Source organism: Xyrauchen texanus, chromosome 44, assembly GCF_025860055.1.
Source record: "Xyrauchen texanus isolate HMW12.3.18 chromosome 44, RBS_HiC_50CHRs, whole genome shotgun sequence".
Classification (NCBI taxonomy): Eukaryota; Metazoa; Chordata; class Actinopteri; order Cypriniformes; family Catostomidae; genus Xyrauchen; species Xyrauchen texanus.
The window spans coordinates 4,526,857-4,542,973 of NC_068319.1; the positions used below are offsets into that span (position 1 = coordinate 4,526,857).

Consider the following 16,117-nt stretch of genomic DNA (forward strand, 5'->3'; position numbering starts at 1 on the left):
TCGGGCATAAAAAAAAAAATTTGGAGAGAAAGGAAATCAAAAAATAAATAAATACAAATTAGAATCGATAAATACAGTTCGAATGATATCGGATAAATACAAAGTTCGAATGATATCGGATTGTGCTGATTCGATAATGTGTTGAAAGAAAGCCAGTTAGTCTGCCAATAGTTTAATTGGTAGCCAATACTATATGTTCTTACTCTTTCCTTCTGGTTATGGGGAGGGCATGACAGAAGCTACAGGAGTCCAAATTTAAAAGGACAATACATAAAAGAATAAAAAATCCTTGGGCTCTAGAGACATTAAAAGACACTTACGTGCTCAAGCTGAGGCCCCCGATCAGACCGCAAGCCAGGGAGTCGACTTAGACGGGGAAGTGCAGGAAATGCGGCGAGAGATACTGAACATGTTGGCAATGTTGACAAAGGTCATTGCTGACATGGAGGATCTTGCTGTAATACTTCGTTTGATCACTGCCATGGAGGCGAAGTTCACTGACATGGTTACAAGAGTAGGGGATGTCATGAAAAGTATTTATTATCTGGAGTAATCGGAGAGGGATTTATCTGCTAATCCACTAGCAACCAAGTTGGATTTGGAGTGTGTATGGGAGAAGACAGTCCCACTTTGAGTCGGGGGACAGGAAAAAGTTTGGCGACAGGAAAACTTCTGGTTAGATATATAAAACAGAGGGAGTCTTTTTCTATCATTCCCCCAGTGAAATCTGCTGGTACTGAAATATTTACCTCGGCCATTAAAACAATTCTCTTGATTCTGAGATAACCTTGGAGGAGCTTGGGAAGGTAATTAAGGCCTTGCCTACAGGCAAGGCTCCGGGACCAGATGGCTTTGCCGCTGAGTTTTTTTAGATCTTACGCTACAGAACTTGGACAGAGATGGGCAGGGTAGCGGCATTTGAAGAGATGTCGTATTGAAGGCTGGGCAATCTGGGTTTATTTTATAGAAAATGGGGCAGATATTTGGCATTTTTGGAAAGCTCTCGGGGAGGGGCAGTGGAGAGGTATCTGTAGTAATGTGTGTGTGTGCAATTGTATTGTTTTTTGAAAGTTTTTTTTTGTTTGTTTTTTTTTTTTTATCTTTATAAATATTTATGACCACTGGGGTGCGTGTTTGTGTCGGGTGGGGGAAGGATTTAATTTTATATAAATTGATTCTGCATTTTCTGTTATGTTTATTTAATTTGTTGAATGGAATCAATACAATTTGTTAATTTTAAATAAAAAAACCTGAGATTTTGCTATACTGTTGTACTTTATACACAACCTTCTTGAGCAGTCTTGTATGTCAACAGTAGAAGTATCATTCTTATCTCTCTATGTGAATTACAAAAACAGGAAGTATTTTGGGCACTTTGTGTATGTTTGACATTTTACATCCTTCTAGCCGACCTGACAGCAATCAGCAGGTTTCTATTAACAGACCCATCTATCTAGTAATGGCAATTTGGAAAATTTAATTGATGCAAAGTTCTCTGGCATCTTTATACAACTGACAGAACACAGACGCAGAGTCTGACACTGGTTTGCTTTGATTGCACATGCCAGTGTTCATCCAACTAAACAGAGTAACTGAATTTGATGAAACGAAACGATTTTTATAGTAAATCAATCTGAGAGCACACAACAGTGACATAAGTTTCCTTTGCTTAAGGGATGTTGTTTAACAGGACGGTCTAATGCAAGGCCAGCACAAAACACAATGCATGAAAAGGAGAACATTTTGAAAATGATGTCTGTTTGGCTATTATGGTTGAAGGACTATTCGTGTTCAAGCTCAAATGATTTGTGGCATAATGTTGATTACCGTGAAAATTAATTTAGACTTCTTTCTTTAAAATAAGCAAAAATCTAGATTACATTGAGACACTTACATAGGAAATTAATGGGGCCAGTCCGTAAATGTTAAATAACAAGACGTAAACAATATGCATGTTAGCATGGTTTTAGTGTCATAAAATCTAGTGCAGATCAATTTGGACAAAAAAAAAAATGAATTGCGGTTATTTAAAAAAAAAAAATAGGTGCACTCAGTAAATGTTGTTGTTGTGTCACCTTGGACTTACACTGACACCTAGTGGCTTGGATACAGCATCATTTAAAATCAATATTTTTCAGTTTCATATATCATTGTTGAAATTTAGTATTCAAAGTCAGCCATGATTACTTTAATCAATGGCTGAAAGTGTCCAATAACAGGACGGCTACTGAGATTAAGCAAATAGTATTCGGCTGGTCATGTGATTCTAACATGGCCGCCCCCATGTGCTGACCCTCTCCATGTAGAATAAAACAGCTTTTATAAGGTAACTGATATGACTGGAGTCTTCATTTTAAAGTAAGCAAATATGAAGTACTGAAAATGCTTAAAATTAAATTCAGAACATGATGTGCTTCACTGCCGACAATGAAATACAACATATAATCCATTCCAAAGTCTTTTCCATCTTACTAATCAAACACATAAACAAAGTGCTCTTATAAATCGTTATAAAAAAACACAATAAAATTCTTATCAGAACATCCAAAGTCTTTTCACTCTCTTATTTCCAATAAATTAAGAGGCTAATATGTCCAGGACGACGTGCCACTACAGAAGAAACATGACTAAATGGAGAAAGAGGGAAGCGCAAACAAACCGTTGACGTGAGGGGCGGATGATGAGAAAAGGCAGTTTATTTATAGCGCAGACCAGCTGATAGTGGCTCGCCTCCGTGCGCACTCGTTTCTTTAAATTATTGTAATAAATCACTCACCTCATGGGGATTTAAGCTCAGATAATCGTCAGCCTCTCACCGCATGCAGAGCCTCCATTCTGGGCTATTAAAAAGCCTTTTTAGGGACTGGTTGTGAGAGAATGGATCCTACTGAGAAAACGGCTTGGGTTGGAGTCTGAGATGGTCTATCATTGGTGCTTTGGGGATGTTGGCAGAGCACATTAGGGGGCTCAGAATATAATACATGAGTTTTATAAGGTGGATACCTGACGCGACTGCTGATTTGCTGTTGGGTAATGGCCAGGAACAAATAATGTGGCCAGGAGGGAAATGCAAAATGCAAAAGAACTGTGACATACAAATATGACCAAATAAGTCATGATGATGACATGGGATAAATATACAGAGGCCTCAAAAAGTGTTTGCATACTTAATCCACATATATGAATGGGTTTGTATTAAATAACAAATTATCAGTTTGTGGCACAAACACAATTTTAAAGTCAAGTATCTAACAAAAAGTAGCTTTCAAATTATAATACAATATACGATACGATATATTGTTCAAAATGAAGACAAACTGTACTTGGACAGTTTCTGTTTGTCTAAAGTTGTCCATAGTTACAGACACCAGTTGAAGCATCTTTTGTTTTGTTTTGCAGATGACACTTGCTTTGATAAAAAAATGTGTTATGCAATGACATTCATTTTTAAGTGTGGTGCAAGTGTCATATACATTTTGAGGCTACTGTCTATGTGAGAATATGCAAATATGACTTTTGCACGTTTGCAGCGTATATTTTAAACCAGGTTCCTGATACACTAATGCAAACTTCTCATCTGTCTTTATCAACTGGCAATCTCTCTTCAAACCATTCATTCTACTTCTGCAATGCTTTGCGATGCAAATATCTGCTGAAAAAAATAAAATGCAAATCCAAAAACCTCAAGATAAAAAGCAAATAGTTGAGCAAGTGATGGAAACAGCTGCTGCGATACATTGATTAAAAGTGCCAATGGAATAAACAGGTATTTGAGCATGTAGTGGCGGGAAAATTCCACTGGCCCTGGTGTCTTACCAGGAAGTTCTCAGATCAGCATAAACGGAAATACTGCAGTATTGTACCACAGTTTCCAATGTATAGCCTAATTATTCAACAGACATCCTCCTAAGTCCGTAAAATTTGTTTGTAGAACAGAAAACCCAGCATTGACTTTAATGTGAAATTAGCATAACTTGCGGCTTGAGAAATCAATTGGTTGAATATTGCATTAGGTGTTTGATAAGGTTCATTTTACACTAAGGTGGTAAAATAAACCTCAAAAGAAAAGAAAATAGCCCGATTTACAGTACAATCTCAGTAAAATTTGCATTCAATATAATACAACTCTGAGAAGAGGTATGAAGCTGAAAGTTCTGAAAGATGGTCATTGTGTATTACGGTTGGGCGATACAGCTAAAAAAAGTACTTAAAAATCTCAATATTTTTCAGGCTTTTAACAATATCGATCTATACCTTCATATTTTTGTGGATTTTGAAGATTTCATATAAAGGTGTACACAACAGTCTGCAAAGACAAAGGTGAATATTCAATGTACAACTAAACAAGAGGATAAGTACATCAGAGTCTCTAGTTTGAGAAATAGACGCCTCACATGTCCTCCGCTGACAGCTTCATTGAATTCTACCCGCTCAACACCAGTTTCATGTACAACAGTAAAGAGAAGACTCAGGGGTGCAGGCCTTATGATACTTCTATGTGTGAGAAGTGTCCGACAAGACAGTCACATCTATGGCAAGTGCTACAGGAAGTGTGGGGTGAAATGTCACCCGAGTATCTGGACAAACTGACAGCTAGAATCCCAAGGATCTGCAAAGCTGCCATTGCTGCACGAGGAGGATTATTTGATGAGAACTCTTTGAAGTAGTTTAAGAAAAAAAAAATAGTAATTTTTCTTGTTATTAATGTCCTGACTATACATTGTGATCAGTTGAATGTCACTTTGGTGAATTAAAGTACCACTTTACTTCCACAAGAGCAAAATCTGAACATTATTCTGTAAATTATTCCAAAATTAGTCAAATGAACAACCATTTCAGCCATGAAACAAAGACAAGGAAGAATAATATTTAATCATTTTCATGTACCAATAACAATTTAGACAATATTTAACTACATATAATTAAACTAAAACATTTCAAAGCATGAAAAATATCACAGAGACTTCAAAAAACTTTTGCATGATGGTGCAAATAAACCCTGAATCAGAGATTAAAATGTATAACTTAAAAGAATGTTTCCGTGTTCAATACAAGTTAAGCTTAATCGACAGCATTTGTAGCATAATGTTAAACACCACAAAACATATTTTGACATCTCTAGTTTATATATTTTTATATAAAAGGCAAAAATTGTGGTTGCAGTAAGGCACATACAATGGAAGTGAAATAACAATTTATATTTTTATATTATTATGATTTCATTTTATTTTCATTTAAAGGAATGTTCCAGATTCAATACAAATTAAGCTCAATCGACAGTATTTGTAGCATAATGTTGATTACAATAGAAAATACTTTGGACTAATTTATTTATTTGATTAAAGCACTTACAATGAAAGTGAATGGAGCCAGCCATAAACGCTAAACTACAATGTTTAGCCATAAGACAGAAACATTTTACGTGTTAGCATTGTGTTGTCATGAAAACTAAGTTATAATATTGGATATAACTTAACGCTAATAAGGTAAGCAATTTTATCACACTAAAATCATGTTAAGATGTATAAAGTTTACATAATGTGGCTATACTTTTGAAACAGTATTTTAATGTTTATGGATTGGCCCCATTCATTTCCATTGTAAGTGCCTCACTGTAACCAAGATTTGTACAAGTTGATTTTATTTTTATATACTATGGTAATCAATATTACGTCTAAAATTCTGTCGATTTAGCTTAACTTGTATGAACCGGGATATTCCTTTAAGCTTAAATCAAAAACGTTATTAAAACACCTGTCGCACAGCTCACATTTTCAAGCTAGGTGCATTAAAAGTGCATTCAAATCATGCTATATTCACATTGTTGCTTAATTTGATATTGCAAGCAAAATTATCGTAAATACAGTTAATATTCAACATATTGCATAGCTCTTGCATCTTCAAAGCCACCTTTTCACCACCGTCACTTCTCTAAGTTCAGATTGGTACAGTGGGGGCATCACCATTAATCAAATCCACAGTGGGTGTGGCTTCAGAGTGCCACATGGGGCGTAATACCATTAGTGTCTGGACACGCTCCAAGCGCAGTGGCTGAAATATATACGGTCGCTTTTCTCCACTCGGAGCCCGCTATGACAGAAACCTTTCTTCTCTCCCACCAAACACTAAAGCTATTTGTTATCAAAATTAAGCTTCTATTAAGACCAACTGCCCATTTCCTGATTGCATTCATTAATAATGTGCTCTGCTTTGTGGAAAACACTAATGCCCGCACACGCACTGTGCATACAATCTAAAACCTGAAGTACTGATGTCACAAAAGGAAACTATTCACTAATAGATTGGTCCTTTCTATGCATTGCTTTTCCAAGTCTATTACTGGTCCTATGCAATCTTTCAATTTGTCTAATGCAGGGATGGGCAACTTTGAAGGGGCGAGGGCCAACATTTTTTCTCCTTTCTACCAAGGGGCCGGATTACAAATCCGCACTCTAACAATGTTCACCCCTTTACTCAATTTCCTCATTATTGCGGGTAATCTAATGGCAGGGGTTAAACTAATGCAATGTTCTTTTAAAGATTTTGTTACCTAAATTAACGTTTTTATTTAACAATATTTATAAAAACTAATATAATTATTTTGTGACATGTGTTTTTACTAAAACATGCCATTCACATGTACAAACTCATGTTCAATTGCCAAGCAATATACTTCAGACTTACATTTTCTTGAAAATGCATCTCATTTGCATTGTCTACATTTCCAACAGATAAACACACAAATGAACAAACAACATTTTCAACCCCACCTCATAAAACAGCTTCTAAATATTATCATCAATAACAATACTGGATACAAGAACAGCATTTCAGCACCACAACATACACACATGGACCGAACAGTCCCGTGCGTCAGAGAACATTCTCTCTATTCAGAGAACGTTACAAGTCAGGCATCTCAATCGCGCATTTCTTCAAAGTTTCTCCATCTTATAACAACTTTCTCATTTTCACAAGCACGAACTAAACAGCATTAGATGTCTTTGTGATCCCGCACTGTCACAGATTTCGTAAGAGCTTTTGATCCCTTTTACTCATGTATTTTATTTACCCTTTACATCTGTGAGGAGAGAAGCTCTGGTGTATGTATCTCTCATACTGTATGCCTCTTTGATCACTTGGTCAATGGTGTATTTGCGAATCAAATTGAAATCTTTAATGACAGATTTCGTATCCAGGCAAACAAAAGACATGGGTTCCACCTGCGTACATCTTAACCATAGCACGCACTATGTCGCTGACAAGCTGAGGTAAAATTTAGCTCAATTTACCTTATAAATGGTGAGTGTGTAAGATGTTGCATGCTAGAATCCAACAGAGATCAGCAGGTCTGCTAACAAGTAACCTCTTCAGATGAATAATTGTAATAACATCATAAACTGAATGCAATCTTTACATGATCCATCCTCAGTCTTGTCCGACAGGCCGTACAGGGGCGTATACGGTCCACGGGCTGCCAGTTGCCCATCCATGGCCTAATGGTTTGAGGTTGGTGGATGCTACAATTTCAACAAACGTAGGCTAAGTTTCTACTGGTGTCAGCTACTAGTTCAACCAAAAATCGAAATTCTGTCATCGACCTTATGACGTTTCAAAACCTTTTATTTCCCCCTTAAAAACCCCTAAACCAAGACTGAAATTTCTGTTTGTAACTGGTCCTGCAGACTTTAAGCAACATCCACCAAACTTAGCACAGACCTTCAGGCTGTTCTGACTCGGGTTGCACTAACTATTCTATCTGATCATGGTAACGGTTTTCCTGTTGCAGATTATCCAAAATCCCCAAAATCCTATAGATTTATACTGAAGGAATGTTTAAACAGGCCAAAACTTTTTAAACTTCAACTGTCAAAAATGTCAATTGTAAACAAACACGCACAAGGCTTTTATTTATCTATCCATTCATCCAGTTTTCCTGATGATTTTAATTGTCTGTTTTCTGTTTCTGGTCTCGAGACAAAATGTAAAACTAACCGAAACGAGCAATCCCGACGGAGAACAAAAACCATTTAAGTGTTCTATGGAGTAAAAATGAAATTCACGCTCAACTTTTGCAGATGCTGGCTGTCATATCTCAAGGTAGTTAATGATATCAATGTAACTAACCTCGGACCATCGCTTCATGTCATCATTGTCCTTTGTTTTTGAAGACTGTAGTGTACTAATAAAGTCAGGCACTGTAAAAACAAATGTTAAAACTCTGTGAAGAATTGGCACTATAGAGCCATGTTTTTTTTATCAAATTCTACATTTGTAATACTTTACCCGCTAAGAACATACGCCAATGCGGGTGAAAACACTGGAGACCGGAAAACTGAACAGGCCAATCATGAAACAGTTCAGCATTCAGGGAAAAAGGTGGATTGACAGATTTTTTATTTGCTATTTACTGTTTACAAGCTGTCCAAATTTTCAAATGTAAACAAACATGAACAAGACCTTTTCCTATCTTTTCCATCCATCCATCCATCCATCCATCCATCCATCAATCTATCTATCAGGCAAGGCTTTGTCACACCAACATCAAAGTTTGTCTTTACAATCTTTACCCATCTAGTTTTTTCCCCCCTTTTAGTAGCATGCATGAAAAGTCCTCAATATTACTCCATTTGTGTTCCACAGAAAATGAACAGCTTACAGGTTTCACGCTTCATAGTGTAAGTAAATAATGACAGAATTATTAATTCTGGGGTTGAACTTTTCCTATAAAAAGATAAGCAGTGTACAGTTTGTATACAGGGTTGTAATCTAGTATTCTATTTACAATTAAGTCTCTGATTGTGTCAAGCTACAACATTTTGGATGCCATGATCATACTATCATGGTAGAAGTCTTTGAATCCTTTGCAAGTTATCAAGATCTAGAACAGAGAAGCTGTTCCCCTTGTCGACAGCAGGAATCAAATGTTCCAGATCCACTGGGCTGACTAATGAGCAGAACAGGGAACAGAGACGTCAATGGAGATGCTATGGTATTTGTAACTTTCCATAAGTTATATAACACCCAAGCATATGCCCACACAGAAACACCAACACATTTCCTGCTCCTGCATAATTGGTATATTTGGAAACAGAGATGCCAGTGGTGCCCAGTGGAATGTATGCCAAGAAAACCAAGCAGGAAATAGAATTTAAACACCCCGCAAGTATCAACGATGTGCTGACATCTCTGATCCAACACTCTACTAGACAACTGAAGACTCAAGGAGATCCGGAACAAACTAAACAGGATACCAACCACTCGCACACACTTGATTTATTAATGGTCTTAGCCGCTAGATATAGTGTCTGGAGAGGGTCTCGGCTCGCTTGAGCAAAAAGTGCTACTGTTACATGGATTAACAGATTCCACTGTACGCCAATGACAGTCAATAATATCATACAGATGACACAAATGCAATACAGCGCAACACTGCCCACTTTTTCAGCCATCTTGGTTCCGGAAGTATTTTTTTCCATTTACTTTTTCCATTGGAATTTCATAGAATTCAAAGACTTTAACCAAACGAACAAGCTCAAAGGTGAATAGCACCATTAAAAGCTTTGATTTGAAAGCATAAAAGTATTTGAAAATCGATAAAAGACAAAGTAAAAGTCTGCCTTTCATGGGGGAATGGACTATAATCCCATGAAGCATTGCAAATAACAATCAATTTAAAAGCAATGGAAAAATATCGAACTATATTGAAATAAAGTTGTTGATTATCTATATGACCAAAATGTATCAACGAGTCGTCCAACTAGTTGATTAGTGTGGTCAAATACTTGATCTAGAATTTTCTTTTTCGTTTATCCTAGATTATGTACTAAAATTTGTTTATGAGATAACTATTCTTCCAAGGATGCAAATGATGTTGAATAAAATATTACAGCACAATATAACTCTATCGACTTAGTCACTTATTAGAAGTATAAAAAAAACAATACGTTTACGTTAATGCTATATTCTGATATTTTTTATATGTTGGTTACCACAAAAATGTATTTCAACTTGTCCCTCCTTTTCTTTAAAAAAAAAAAAAAAAAAGAAGCAAAAATCTGGGTTACAATCGTTGACGTTAAATCCGTAAAACGTAAACTTAAATAAAATAATAATAATTCTAAAGCATAGCCACAAACGTTAGCAATATGTGTGTTATCATGATTTTAGTGTGATACTCGGAGACTTGAAGAGCATTGGCTCTCACAGTAAGATAACGGACAAAAAACATTCTAGTCCATGTGAAGTTACGTATATTTTGAAGCACCTTTTTGGCCCCTGGCATGCTTGGTGGCCTTGTTTGGAGGGAAATGCATGTCAGTGTTTACTATGTGACTATAAATAACAAGGTATGTATAACGGTGCAGTGTCATCATGGTTTTGCTCTCCGGTGTAGCACTGGCTCACTGCTGCTAGTGTTGGGGTCATTTCGGCATGCTGTCATGAGCCTGGCAGTGGCCAGACTCATCTCCATCCACCCGTAGATCCCTGCCAGAGCTGCAACCATTAACAGACATTTATCCGGCCAGGACAGGGTTTGGGCGGGGGTTTGGGGAGTGGAAGGCAATCAATACATGACTCATTCATTCTACGATGGCTGCTTCATAACAGGATTCATTAAGGACAAACCTAATCATTTTGCCAGGATAATTAGGTACAGAGAAGCATTTTTCCCTTTCCCATATTGTGTTCGAAAAGAACACCGCAAACTGTGCTATAGCCTTCCCGCTGCCTAAAATGTAGGTTGCAAGGGAAAGGGAGTGTCCTCCTAATGCAGAGGCTCCAAAGTGGAATAGCAGCTAAAATTAACAATTCAATGACAAGATAATTGCGACCCCGTGATTAAGATGTGAAGAACGTCCTAATTAGCTTGACGAGACCAAAATTAATACAGGATGCAGTACTGCGTTCCATGTGTTTATTAATCATCAGCCCTGCAAAGACAGTAACAATACCAGATATCAGTGATGCAGCCACATATTCAGGGTGGACTAAATATAATAATTTAAGAAACAAATATTGGTTGACCGCTAATTGAAATATTTGGAAAGTGTCCCCCTCAATGTTTTATGGCCCTGCCAGATATGCAACTTTTAATAGTCTTGAAAAGGCATTAATAGATCAAATGATAGCGTTAAGGTGATAGACAAACCCAAACGACACACTATACACTTACAAAATATACTATGCACTCAACCATGTAGTGTATGAATTTTCAAAGTGTAGTATCATTCCAAATGGAATGAAAGGATTTTTACTACACATTTAATGAGAAGTGTTGCAGCTAGCTTTAGCGCGTTAGCCAACCTCAGTTCAACACTTGTATCTTACACAACGTACATATTCACACAGCTTGGGGTGATGGTAAAGCATTCAACACACAATTATAATGTTCTGAATCCACTGAAGTTTTGCTAGCTACTATATTATTAAAAACCAGCAGAGCAGCCAGGTAACTCCACCCCTTCCACTTTGTATGGCAAGCCGTGTGCTCTGAGTGCATGAAGTGTCCAACATTCCACACTTCGTATTTACAGTTGAAAAAGTTCATCATCCGGGTACTTAAAGTACACTTCTTTTTGCTGCATTTTCAGCGTTAACATACTACTCGCACTACTTGCGTGTGTGGTTTGGGATGCACCTTTAGATTGATAGATTGTTATTCCACTTTTTTAACTACTACAACAGAGAACCCTCCAACTGATTATCCACATCGCTTTGGATCTGCATGGTGAACAAGACAAACTCATTTTGACTGTGGGTAATGTTACTTTAAGGGATTACTAATCTTTATTAATCAGGTAGGCTATCTTTTACTAATTTACTTGGTGGTTTCCAATAGACCAATTGTATGAGTCACAAACTCAACAACCCCAAAACAACCTGACAATCATTATAAGGATGTCCATTCTGAAACATACAGCGCCTTGAAAAAGTACTCAGCCCCCAGTGCAGTTTTCAAAATGTTTTGTCAGATTACAAATTTAGAAAATATTTAAGTATGACTTTTTCCCCCAGCTGGTAAATAAACAAATAAAAACAATTTCCAAAACCTCTTTAAAAAAAACGAACATTTTGAGAATAAAAAAAATGTATACCCTTCGTAGACACTAGGTTAACCTTGCTCAGGTGCAAGATATTGTCCAAGATATAAACCCAATTTGTTGCTCTAGTCTCCACTAGTGTTGGAAACTTCATGAACAGTGTTTCCCATTAATTACCTAGACTGTGGTGGCCCACAGTGTCATAATGAACCGAAAATATGTGTACACTTCTCATAACAAAAAAGATCTATAGCGTTGTGTTTAGCGACGCTGCTTCAGCAAAACAACTCTCACTCCCAGTTAGCATCTGAGGCGCAAGTTCAACACAGGTAACCACTTTTGCTTAATTTCTTTGATAGCGATTTTGTGTTTTGACCATTTGTGAACTGCGTTAAACTCTTTTTTTAAGCGACTTTTTTGCCATGTCATCACCATTCATTTCTCTATACAACCAATGTATTAATGATTAAATTACTAATAGAGAACAAAATTGTTTACAAGAGCTCAAAGTTCTTGCCTCTTAATTTTGCACTCAAAGTGCACCAGATTGATGCATTTAACTTTAAAATGTAAAAAAAAAAAATGTATGGGGGACCATGGCCCCGGACCTCCTAGAGGGTCCGAGGTCCACCCACCACAGTCTCACAAAATCCTGTGGGAAACACTGATGTGCATAAAACTTCCCTCTCTATACGCAAAAATGAAGACAAAAGATCATTCAAAACAAGTAAGGGAACAAGTAAAAGTATTCAATCAGCGAACAAGAATGGCACTTGCCAGAGAGACTACCGCAATACCAACCATCACTCTAACTGAGCTACAGAAGTCAGCGGCTGCAAATTAAAATAATGTCACAACAATCTCAAAACTATTGTGCAAAAGGGGCCATACAGGAGAGTGGATAAGAAGAAGCCGTTGCTGAATAAAAAGCACATGTCCATAACGATTTTGCAATACATCACTAGATGTGGCAAAAGTTCTAGTGGTCTAATGAGACTAAAGTGGAACTTCTTGTCTTAAACACTAAATGGGGTTGCACATCGGACGCCACTCGGTGTCTGTCGGCGGCGCCCACCTACAACTCCGGAGGCTGCTCAAATATCTGCCATGCCACTGAGCACAACTCGAATGTTTTCCTTTAAATTCAACCCAATCATTATCAATGGACGTATATTTTTTACTCTAGCCCTATTCATTCTTTAAAAAGGGGAAAACCTTGCTAACATTTGTGTACTGTCTGCCATGTGAACCGCATCGACGTGCCCTGTGTTTGATACCTGTGCCGTATCCATGACGCAATGCAACACGGCATGGCGCTTCTTGTGCGGTGTGCGACTGCCTTAACAGGTATATTTTGCACAAAGCCAACACTGCACACATCAGCCACATAACACCATCCCCACAGTGAAACCTGCTGGTGGTAGCATCATGTGATGGGGGTTGCTTTTCAGCAGTAGGGACTGGCAAACTAGTGAAATAAAAGGAGATTTTGGATAAGAACCTACTCCCCTCTGCCAGAAAGTGTAAAATTGGAAGGAAGTTTGTGTTTTAGCAGGACAATGACCTAAACCACAAAACCAAAGCAACACTGGAATGGCTTAAAATGAAGAAATGTGGTTTTCCTGAGTGGCCCAATCAGAGTCATGACTTAATTTGTGAAGAGACCTCAAAATAGCTGTCATCACCAATCCCCAACTAACATGGTACAGCTTCAGCAATTTTGCGAGGAAGAATTTTTAGGCTAATATTGCTCCATCATGTTGTGCAAATTTGATAGATACTTATCCAAAAACACTGATGTAATAGCTGCAAAAGGTGGTTCAACCAAGTATTAAAGCAGGGGGATGAATTTTTGTTTTTATTTTAATTTTAAGAAGTTTTGGACATATTTGGTCTCTTAGTGTACTTTGTACCAGCTGGGGGGGGGGAAATCATACTTTATTATATTCTAAATTTGGAATCTGACCAAAAAAACTCAAAACTGCATTGGGAGTGGAGTACATTTTCAAGGCACTGTATAGTACATGGAAAAAGTGTCACCTAAGTGTCATATATGGTAACCGCAATAGGCTGGTCAATTGCAAATATGTGTATATTACATTTCCATGCATGTCAGGAAATGACTATGCAAATATACGAAAGAAGCTCTAGTAACCCATACAAAAATCATATTTATGCCATACAAACATACATGGGCATATAATACATTATATCTGGCTTTAACTGATTTACAAATATGCCCACATATGACATAAAAATAGCCATTAATGTCATATTTTGAATTATGTTGTGCTTATGCAAAACTATGTCCATATTTATTTTACACAGCCTGCCATGGGACCTTTTTAATGATAGATATCTGCCAAATATCCTTCAATACATACTTGATGGTCATTCTAAATGAATAATACAGCATACAAGAGTTTTTAATACAATATCAAGCAGTGATTGCCATCCACAGTGATAAGATTCATTAACTATTCATGCTACTGTGAAGATTGGCCCATTTATGAATCCCATCTAATCTTGAAAACAGTAAAAGCCTGAAGATAAGCCTGAAAATTACAGTATCTACTAAATAACGTAAGTAACGTTTAAACAACAACCAGATACTCAAAAGCAAATAAAATCCATTAATCTCATTAATAACTCCCTAATGGTTCATTTAAATGGGCCAATCTGTTTCCAAATCAGGGTTAAAGGGTTTATTTATTTCAGTCACTAAAGATGACAGCACACAGCAGGCCGTGACTGACTAGTTAACCAGCAGGTGAGCGTTAGAGACTGTTTGGAATTTAAAAAACGACCGTTGAGGATTTCATTTCAAATTTGACAAGCGCGGAGACATTTCACGAGCGCTCGCTCTTCTTACCTTGGGCGCGCGAATTTTAGCTCGAATCGGCTGCCATCATTGTTCAGTGGCTTTAGCCCACGCACATCCCCGGCTCAGGTCGAGGTATCTGTCGGAGGGTGCAAAGCTATTTCCCCCCAAGCAGCAGGCTACCAGTTCAGCCGACTAAATAAACCAGGAAAAGCTAGGCCGACTGTTTTGATCCATGCATTCGCGCAAAGGGCATTGAACACAGTCCGCCGGATTTAAAATAGTTCTCCGGGTGACAGTCGAAAACACGCACACGTCAAATAGGAAGTGACGGGGCTGGTTAAACCTCACTACTGATCTGCTTTCATCCAGATGGACGCTCACAGCTTGTGCACTGTTGTTTTCAGGCTTCCTGTAGCATTAGATCCTCTGCAGCAGATATTGTTGATCCTTCAGTAAAACAGCTTGCACAAAAAGTGTACAGGTATGCTGATCCGTGCTTTTGTGTGACGCCCCGTGGGATATCTGTGGGTCTATTTAAAGCATATGCACTTTTTCAAAACCTTGACCTATCTTTTCTCTGCTTACACGTTCTCCCCTGCGCTCTAGTTTTACCGAAAGTGCGAGTAGCATCATTTCTGGTCTGTAATCATTGGACGGGAAAATTTGCCTTTCTCTTCCTCAGGCTTATTTTTTTCTGTCGCTGTAGCGACCTCTGGTGGAGAGCACCTGTAATGCAATTCCTAAATCGTGGCAACGTTCTCAAATTAAAGAGATAGTTCACCCAAAAATGAAAATGCAGTCATTGTTTACGCACCCTTGTATTGTTATAACCCTATACGACTTTCTTTCTTTTTCTTAACACAAAGGGAGAAATTGTGGAAGAATGTTGTGCTCAGCGATGTCATACAATGGCAGTTTATGGTGACCACATCTTCAAGCTTCAAAAGAACACAAAAGTATGATTCAGAGGTATAATAAATGATTACAAGAGACTCATGATCGTTACAAAAGCATACAAAAAGGTTTGGTGCGAAACTGAAATCGATTTTTTTATTATTTAGTATTATTATTTAGTAAACATGTTCACTGACCGTTATTCTCCTGTGCGCGTTCATGAGTCTGCACGCGAGCTTTAAGGACCAAACATAATCTACGCAAGTACGTGAACGCGACGCACCTTGCTATGGAAGCTCATTGCATTGTGAAACGTGTCAGTGCTCAATTCATAACATGCATGCGCATTAGCTGG

The 16,117-nt window shown here is 37.6% G+C and overlaps 1 protein-coding gene across 2 annotated transcripts in view; it reads right to left on the minus strand.

Annotated features, from left to right (window-relative positions):
- LOC127636709 (membrane-associated phosphatidylinositol transfer protein 2-like) overlaps positions 1-15,474 on the minus strand; it is an 85,846-nt gene extending 70,372 nt beyond the window's left edge. For both annotated transcript variants that reach the window (XM_052117394.1, XM_052117393.1), the window contains exon 1: positions 14,917-15,474. The gene's annotated coding sequence lies outside the window, so the exon portion shown is untranslated. The remainder of the gene's footprint in view (positions 1-14,916) is intronic.
- Positions 15,475-16,117: the final 643 nt, after the last annotated feature.